Source organism: Mesitornis unicolor, unplaced genomic scaffold, assembly GCF_000695765.1.
Source record: "Mesitornis unicolor isolate BGI_N332 unplaced genomic scaffold, ASM69576v1 scaffold4156, whole genome shotgun sequence".
In the NCBI taxonomy this organism is placed as follows: Eukaryota; Metazoa; Chordata; class Aves; order Mesitornithiformes; family Mesitornithidae; genus Mesitornis; species Mesitornis unicolor.
This window is the reverse complement of record NW_010192975.1, coordinates 96,889-105,912: the sequence shown is the minus strand read 5'-3', so window position 1 is coordinate 105,912 and position 9,024 is coordinate 96,889. Positions and strand designations below refer to the sequence as shown.

Here is a 9,024-nt window from a genome sequence, read left to right as displayed (position 1 = left end):
CTGCTGTTATTGCAGGACACACCATGCTAAAATTAGATGGGTTTGTTTCGGAAAAGTTGTAATGTAGTTACAGCCATTTACTTAGGATCCTATTTTGCTTCCCTGCAGTACAGAAAATCCTCTTGTTTTTAATTTTGCTGAGATCAAGAGAATCCCCTTAATTTTGAAACACTTCTCATTTAGAGACTAGAGATTTTTTTTTTCCCTCCGATATTATTCCCTAAGGAAGTGAAGTGTATGTGATTATGCTGCCTCTCTTGTTCGTCTGTCTTGACTTCACTAGTATCTTTGGAACATGCTGGCCAATTTCGGCAAGTTTTGACAGGAATAACCAAGACAGTGCTTATGAAGGCATTAAACACCTTCAGAGTTCGTGAAGCAGGCAGTTATGTCGAGGAGAGAGTTAGTGACTTTTTGAAAGGCTCCAGTTTGAGCACGGTCCTTGTTAGATGCAGAACAGTCTGCCAAGGAAGGAGCCTGCGGGACAATTCAACCTGCCACTGTGCTGGCACCAGAGCATCTAACCATGAAGCTTGAGTCTCCACAAGGAAATTAGACTTCTTCTGTGGCTTGCAAAACTTCTTGTTTGTCAAAATTGCAGGATACTTTAGGCTGGAAGGACCTTTGTAGATCCAGTTCCTTGCTCAAAGCAGAGCCAACTTTAAAAGTTAGATGGAGTTGCTCAGGGTTGCATCCAGTCAAATTTATTTTCCAAAGCATACTTACAGAGTTATGAGCTGGCTTTGCTTGTGAATAGGAAACTTTACGGTTGGTTTTGGGTTTCGGTTTGTTTGGGTTTTTTTCCTTTTTATCTCCAAAAGCTGTGAAAAAGTCTGTCTGGAGTCTGAGGCTTTTAGCAATGGATTGTTAGATCTGATTGTTAACTCTGGGAAGTTCCTATCTATTAAGTGATGCTTGCATCATCGTCTGTAACATTGCTTTCTGATGCTGCTCTTAAGGATATGTTATTGTGTTGAAATTGCAGGTTCCTGAATGCAGCAAAAGAAAAGTAACTAACATGCTTAAAGAGATTTGCTTTGTCATATACTCAAGTGTTTTGAACTGCATTTGGCTATAATCATTGTACTTCGAAACATTTATTCCAGTATGCTTTATTTTTATAAATTTATGAATGAAAGACGCATCTAAGAATTACTTATTTTTATGAAGAGGAATTGTGTGGCCATTATGTATCTGAATGTTTTATTGTTGCAACGGTATGGGAATTTGTGGAGAGCTTGGAACTTGAGCAGCGTGCTGAAAACCCATTACATGAACGAAACTGCTTGCATGCATTACCACTGAGTTTAAACTCAAAAGGTCACCTCTTGTCCTGCAGGCATAGTCTCGGATCAATGTTAAAATACCTAAATGCTCAGATTATAGAGAAGAAACAAAAATATGTTGGGAATTTCCCTCACTTTTTTTCTTGTGTAAATTGGATGAAAGAGAGCCAGTTTAACAATCCCTCTCCATTTGCTTTCCAGATGTTGTTCACTTAGCTTAGTAAGAAAAGGATTTTGATGTGCTATGCCTGCAAGTGTGCTTTCAGCTAAGGAAGTGGGCAGAGCTTCAGAGTTAGTGTGGCAGTCATGGTAACAAAGCCCTGATGGTGACAAAGCCTCGAGGCATGGTGGCAGGCTCCTCAAAGACTGATTTCACGGGAAAACAGGGCGTAGAATTGTCTTTCAGGATTCTTGTCATCTCACAAGTAGAAAATGTTTCGAAAGGCCAAGAGAGATTGTAGGAACCAAAGTTAATATAATAAAGGATTTACATTTTCAAAGAATAATCATTATGGAGGGACCTTACATTTTGAATGTCCAATTCAAGTCAGTGTGACCAAATGGACAATCTGCTCAGCCTGGTGGCAGAGCTATGAGAAAAAGTAGAAAAGCTAAGGACCATCAAGGAATCTGAGAAAAAGATAGTCTGGTGGAACCATGCTCTGTCCTCCTTCAGACAAAAACAGGAACAGCCACCAGAAAAAAAACAACAAACCAAAATCAAGGGGATCTGGTATCCTCCTCCCACCGGGCTGAAAGCTGCCTGATCAAGGGGAGCCTATTGATAAAACCTTGTTACTCCAGCTACAGGAGGCATCACGTTCGCAGGCTTTCATCCTGCTGGAAGACTTCAACCACCCCAACATCTGCTGGAAAAGCAGCACAGCAAGTTGCAGGCAATCCAGGAGACTTTGGGACTGCGCTGAGGATAACTGCTTAAGCCAGGTTACAGACAGCCCTACCAGAGCAGATGTGATGCTGGACCCGATGGTCACCAACACAAGTGAGCTAATTGGTGTTGAAAAGATTGGAGGCAACCTGGGCTGCAGCGATAGTACGCTGGTGGAGTGCGCAGTCCTGAAGGATATGGGTCAGGCACAGAGTAAGGTCAGGACCCTGAATTTTAGGAAAGCAAACTTCCAGCTGTTCAAGGAATTAGTCAATAGGACCCTGTGGGAAACTGCCCTTAGGGACAAGGGAGCAGACCAGAGCTGGCAGATCTTTAGGGATGCTTTCCATAATGTGCAAGAGCTCTTGATGCACAGGTGTAAGAAATCAGGAAAGGAAGTCAAGAGAATGACTCTCCAACTCTCTGTCAACTCCATGGCTGAGTTGAGACCTGCTGGTCAAACTAAGGGGCAAGAAGGAAATGCATAGACAGTGGAAGCAGGGACAGGTATCCTGGGAAAAATATAGGGATGCTGCCCAGTTGTGTAGGGATGGGGTTGGGGTAATGGTTTTGAGCTAAAGGAGAGTAGATTCAGACTAGATATGAGGAAGAAGTTTTTTACTACAAGGGTAATGAAACACTGGCACAGGTTTCCCAGAGAGGTGGTAGATGCCCTATCTCTGGAAACATTTGAGGTCAGGTTGGACGAGTCTCCACCTGATCTAGTTGAAGATGTCCCTGCTCACTGCAGAGGTGGGGGTGGACTAGATGACCTTTAAACGTCCCTTCCAAGCCAAAGTATTCTTTGATTCTTTTACTAGTGGGCTCTGTTTTCAGAAGATACAGTGTGGGTGAGGGCAGGTGGACAAGCTAAGTGGTGGTGCTAGTACTGCTAGTCTTTAAATATAGCTAGTTGTGTGTGGTTTTCAAAAGCCCTAGATCCGACTGATCCAGTAAGAAGTGGCATTTTGAAATTTGAAATGTTGCATCTGTTCCTTCGAGGCACCATTAAGATAGTGCTAGAGGTTGACACTTTGCTGAAAAGCTCAGGTGGCTGGTTTTTGTGAATGAACACAGGAGAAGAAACTGGAAGCAGTGAATAGCTGAGGAAATGGGAGAGAGCTGTGACTGGACGGGAAAGGGAGAGACTTCCATCTTTCAGGATCCTGCTGCAGGTCTGCTAGACCTACTTGAGGAGATACACATCTTGCAAACATGTGGGCTTTATAGTCACTTAGATATTATTTTATTTAAACTAAAGTGATGTTAAAAGCTGAAGTGATCACTTTCACTGGAATTTCAGTTTGTTTCATATGAACCAGATGTTCCCTGAATGCATGCATGACTTCCCAACAAGAGTGTTATGTCCTATGGCTCACAAACGAGGAGGTAGGAAAGCCAACAAGTGGTCTCGACATGAAAGTTGAAGATTCTATTGAGCATACAGAGTTCTTCATGGTGCTTTGTTCCAATGCGTTAAGGAGTCAGCTTGGAAATAATGTTCAAGGACACCCATCAGCAGGAAGGTGTATCCCTCCCTATTTACATAATCATAGAAAAGTGTTTTGTTGGAAACTCATCCTTTAAATCAGTATTACACTGCATAGGAGAGAACGGTCTGCTCTTGTATTAATCACTTAGACCAAAGCAGAATTTAAGTAGTAAAGGATTGAATGGATGTGAGATTTCATTCAAAATACACTTGTTCACCTTTATTTTAAAAGAATGCAAGTCTTATTGTAAGAGAGTGTAAAATCCTTGTATTTAAAAAAAAATCTCAAAAAAAGCAAAACATAAAAGCACACACAAAACCAAACCTTGACTGTTCAGTCAAGGAGTCTGCCTCTATTTCTAAGTGAACTGTGCTTAAAACAATCAAAATATGATAAACAATTTGATTGATTTGAGGAAAAGAATCTTAATTGAAATTTCCTAATGAAAATAAAGTAATTGTGGGACTCCATGTATTGGCCATTTTTTTCTAAGCAAAGATACTTCAGAATGAAGTAATAATGTAATAAAATTGGCCTGAGGGACTATTTGACCCAGGATACAATAGCAGTTGATTTCTCATGGACTTAATTATTTTCTTGGTTCTTGTATATGCTTACCAGAAACTATGGTTGCTATAGCTTGATGTAATTACTTGCGGTAGCAAAAGCAAATACTTAAGGATTATGTGTACATGTCTATTGATAGATGTCTCGGCAACTTGTACAAGTGTTGGGTGAAGACTGATTTTATGGAGGAGATTACAGCTTCCCAAGTTGTAAGTGGCTAGCCAGCTCAGTTTTGCTCAAAAAGAAAATCTCTGATGGGTCAAGATAGGGTGGGGGAAAAATAGATTCTACTTTTTGAGTGTGTATTATGAACCTTAAAACTTCCCACACTGAGGATAACTTTCCATTAGCTTCCTTGTTGCCTCCCAAATCCAGTTGCTAATTCCATCCACTGGAAAAAGAACAGTAAGTCTTCTTACTTCAGGTAAATTAATGTGTATTTGGAACTTGGTTTGGCTTAGTTCATCGTAAGTGGTTTGTACTATAACATTTATTTTGTATACCCACTGTATAAATACATGTCAACCAAGGAGAAAGATCTCCTGCCAAATACAGTGGAGATTTGTTCCTAGTAGTATCCAGTAATGTATCTTAGATTTAAAATGTGGTATGCTAGAATTCTGCCTGTTCTAAATAGTGTAATCAAATCACCTGCTGTTATGTGAATGGAGACACCATTTTGTTATAGGAAAATATTCTCAGTAGATTTAATTGTGTCAGTGTCTTCAGAACTTCAGGAATGGTCTGCCGTAAAACTGCTTGGAAGTTATAAGAAGAGACAGAAAGTATTTAGGACATTCTGTTCCCAGCTGTGCCACTGACTTGCAGTGAGAGTTTGGGTACAGTGCTGCATCTCTGGGTGACTGACACTGCATGTTTCTGAGATAAACTGTTTGAAAAGCTGATTATGTATTTGCATATGAATTAGCTTAATTGGCAGGTATGAAAAAGGATAGGATTTTTATGGAGCTGAATTATGATGCCTTTAGTGATTTTTTTTGTGTGGTGCACAAATAATACCATTCTCTATTTTAAAACATGCACACACACACCCAGTCTTGTACTGAGGACAATGCAATGACAGATCTGGACAGGCTGAAATGTAGTGTCCATACACACAGTGTGATCCAGGTTTGTCAGTGGTACCTTCTTCAAAGCAGAGATCCCTGTGTGCCTGCTTGAGTCAAGTCCTGTCTCTGCCAGCAAACTTGAGTGGTGCCCAGGGCATGTCTAGGCATTGGAGTGACATCTTTATCCTGGTAAGCTGCTGGAATGGCTCTTGGCACTGTTTCAGCATGTGCTGACTGCTGCAAACCATTCCCAGGCATGGGCCAGGAGTTAGGGAGGTCATGTCTTGGAGGCCAGGGCAGTTTAATTTACTGCATAAATTTACTGCATATATAGCTGAAGCCTTGGTACCTTAGCATACCTGTCAGTAGCTGGCTAAGTGGAAAGTTTGAAGATTGACCTCTACCCAGGTGCATAGTAAGCCTTTGGGAGATGGCAGGAGTCAGCCTAATTGCCATATTCCAGATGAGACATCTTGCTAATAAACCCCTTCCTCTTTGGGCAAGGCAAGCTCCCAGACTATCTTCCAGATTTATTCTTGCAGAGATACATCATGTGCCACCTTTTCTGCTTAATTGCTGAAAGTGATGATTTCCACTTCTCCCTCTGCCATCAGTGGTGTCTGTCTTTTGCTTTAGACAAGTTTGGTCACTGAACTGGCAGGGATTTGGTGCTGTTTATGCCAGGAAATTTGGAAAGGACCCACCCTGAGCGTGTACTGGATTAGGTTGAGTATTACATTTGTCTGCTTCTTTTTGGTGGTTGTTGTTGTTGAATGGTAATAAAGAGGAAAGATATACAAGTCTGGAAGAGATTCAGAACTGAACAAGAACAGCAAATGTCCAGATGTATTGTACCTCTGAAACATTTGTAATTAGCAAACTTGCTGAAGTAAGAATGAGTGGAAACTGGTGCCTCTGGTGGTATGCATGTTTCTATATGCTCATTCTTAAGCAATGACAGACTTGGCCATTAATTGTCCAGCTTGTTCATATTCCTGTTTAACAGAAGAGGAACAGCAACATGTCTGAGAATGTGTAAGACATGGTTTAATCCCCAGGTTTAGATCTCGTGGGCTTCCTAAAGAACAGTTGCCAATATCATATGCTAGTATACACATGAACACACACACACATATATATATAGACCTTCACATCTTGGCATATGTGCTAGGGGAGGATCAGAGTGCAAGGTGATCCTGTCTTAGGTGGTAGGATGTGAATTACCTGATTTAGTTTACAGATTCTTCAAATAAAAAGGTAGTTTTTAGGGAAAGTGAGAGATGATCACAAGTATTTGGATGCTGAACCCTAACTTAGAATCGTACTGGGTCATTTCTGCAGTTCAAGGTAACAGCATGCACTTCATTTTCATTTGTAATTGTAAGAAAGATTTGCACTTCATTTTCATTTGTAATTGTAAGAAAGATTTGTAATTTGTAATTTTTCCTGCTTTACACATGGAGCTATAAAAGGAAATGGTAATATACTTTAAAAGCCACAGAGGTGACAGCCTTCAGAAACCCAGGCTCCATTAGCTCTGTTTAAATCTTTTAAGTAGTTATATGAAGTTTCAGCAGAGCTTAATTGGAATAACTAACATCTTGAGAGCAGATAATATGATAGTATTAGTTCATTCAGTTCAGAGCACCTCAGCACCACAAAATTCTTGTCAGTTTAGAGTAGTGTTCATAAATATAAAACCACTGAAGTGGAAGTAGATTACAGGAGATGACTTTCATGTATCCTTGGGGGTCTAAATGAGCTAAAGGTAAACATAAATTGCTTATCTGATGATTTGAAGACTTTTTTTCTGCATCTCTAGCTGCCACATCTGTTTTTCATTTGTCACCATTATTATGTATTTATATTTTTAATTACACAATTGCGTGATGACTAACAAAGGTTTTAACTCTTGCGTTAAAATATTTAAGTATGAAAGCATCTTGGGTGGAAAAGATTAATTTTACATGGTTCCATTTTTAGTAATAGAAATAAGGAAGTTTAGAGTATAAAATGTTCTCAAATACCATTAAAGAACCCTCCTGAGATGATATAATTGAATTATTTTGTAGTCATCCAAAATAAATGGAAGACCATTTAAGACAAGACAGGAAAATATATTGAGAAATGTGCTACAGAAATCCATCCTATAATGGTACTGGGAGATGGGACAATTTAATCTGATAGGTCTTTCCCATCTATTGTTCTATGAATTTGTAAGGTCTGAAGTCTTGGAAAATGAGAACACTGTTTGGATGATTTAAACCATTAGTGATCTAAAAAAGAAAAAATTGCCTCAGCTTGAAAAATAAGCGAGTCAGACTAGGAATCTAATAGAGCGCTGAAAGGCTGGGGGCATATTTCTATTGCCACCAATTGTAGTTCTTCATCCCAGGAGAATATGAGGGCAAAAGATTGCATTGTTAAATCCACTCACTGCTGTGAGGAATGACTAATACATATGTTTATTAATTTATGCTTGCCTTCAATAGCTAACAGGTTTCGTGCCTCATGCTTTCCAAACTGCTGATTTCATCTGGGAGATCCCATTGCCCTTATATTTGAGTGTTGTCTACTCTTTTTGGCCCGGTGCTCCAGCTGTTTTTAACACCTACTTGACAGCTGGAACAGGGAAGAAATGATTGCATTTGGCCTTAGATGGCTTGACAAGTGGCAATGTGCTAGTCATGAGCCTTGGCCCATAGTCTACCACTCAATAAAGTGTATAAATTCCCCTGTAGCCTTCCTCAGGTGAAGAAGTTTGACTTGCATGGTTGCATCCTTACTAGTATAGTAAAATAATCATTACTGGCCAGTTTCTGCTTACTTATACTAATGCACTATAAATGAACATGTGTTTTCTTTGCATGAAGACATGCTCTAATGCAGTCTATATGGAGCTGAGGGAGCTTGCTAGCTAACCTTGGTCCACTGCACCATGCAGTACTGGCACAGCTCTTTTGTTTTGTAGTAGAATTCATCTGAATGCTTATCGCTCCCCTGGTATTCCTGCCTTCACTCCGTGTTCACTCTGCTACTCCCTAGAGGTATTGTGGAGATCATGTGTTCTTATTTTAGCCAGCACATCTGATGAAATCCTGGAAAGGTTTTAGTAATATTGGGGGTTTTTTTCTAGTGGGTATTTAAATCAGCCATTTTGACCTTGGCTCATCAGGATATATGAATGCACCATAAAATGAATGGCCGTAAAATGACATGTTTTCAAGGGTTCTTCTGAGAATTCTGTTTCTTTTCCTTCTCTTTGAGCATTGTCCTTCAGCTATCACTTCCCCTGTTCTCTGAAAGGGTGGGCACAACTCTTACTGAACACAGTCCTGGTAACCTATCAAAGTCTTGATTGCACATTTTGGCAACAATCTGAAATTTCCATGTGCTTACCTGAATTTTAGGCGGTGGAATGTCATGAAATACTTTTTTTTTCCTTTGTTTATGGGATGATTTCCAGTATTTTTTGTGGGCAGGAATACCAAAAACACAGGAGTTTTCACTTTTCTCTGCTTCTTGCTCCCTTCCTCACTTCCAGAAGCATAGATGTGTTTAATTTTAGATGGCCATTGAAAGAAAGTGAAGCAGTTTAGTGAGTCAGGTTTGAAGTTCCGTATCTCCTTCATCAGAGCAGAGAGCTCTGAACATTAGACTGAAGCCAGGCTCCTCCTTGCTTGTTTTACCTTTTAGCAGCATTTCTTAGCAGTCCACAA

General features: G+C 40.0%; 1 protein-coding gene across 1 annotated transcript in view; it reads left to right on the top strand.

The window, feature by feature from the left end:
* ITGA9 (integrin, alpha 9) overlaps positions 1-9,024 on the top strand; it is a gene marked incomplete at its 5' end in the record, with an annotated part of 211,624 nt that overhangs the window by 110,707 nt on the left and 91,893 nt on the right. The gene's annotated exons all lie outside the window — the stretch shown is intronic.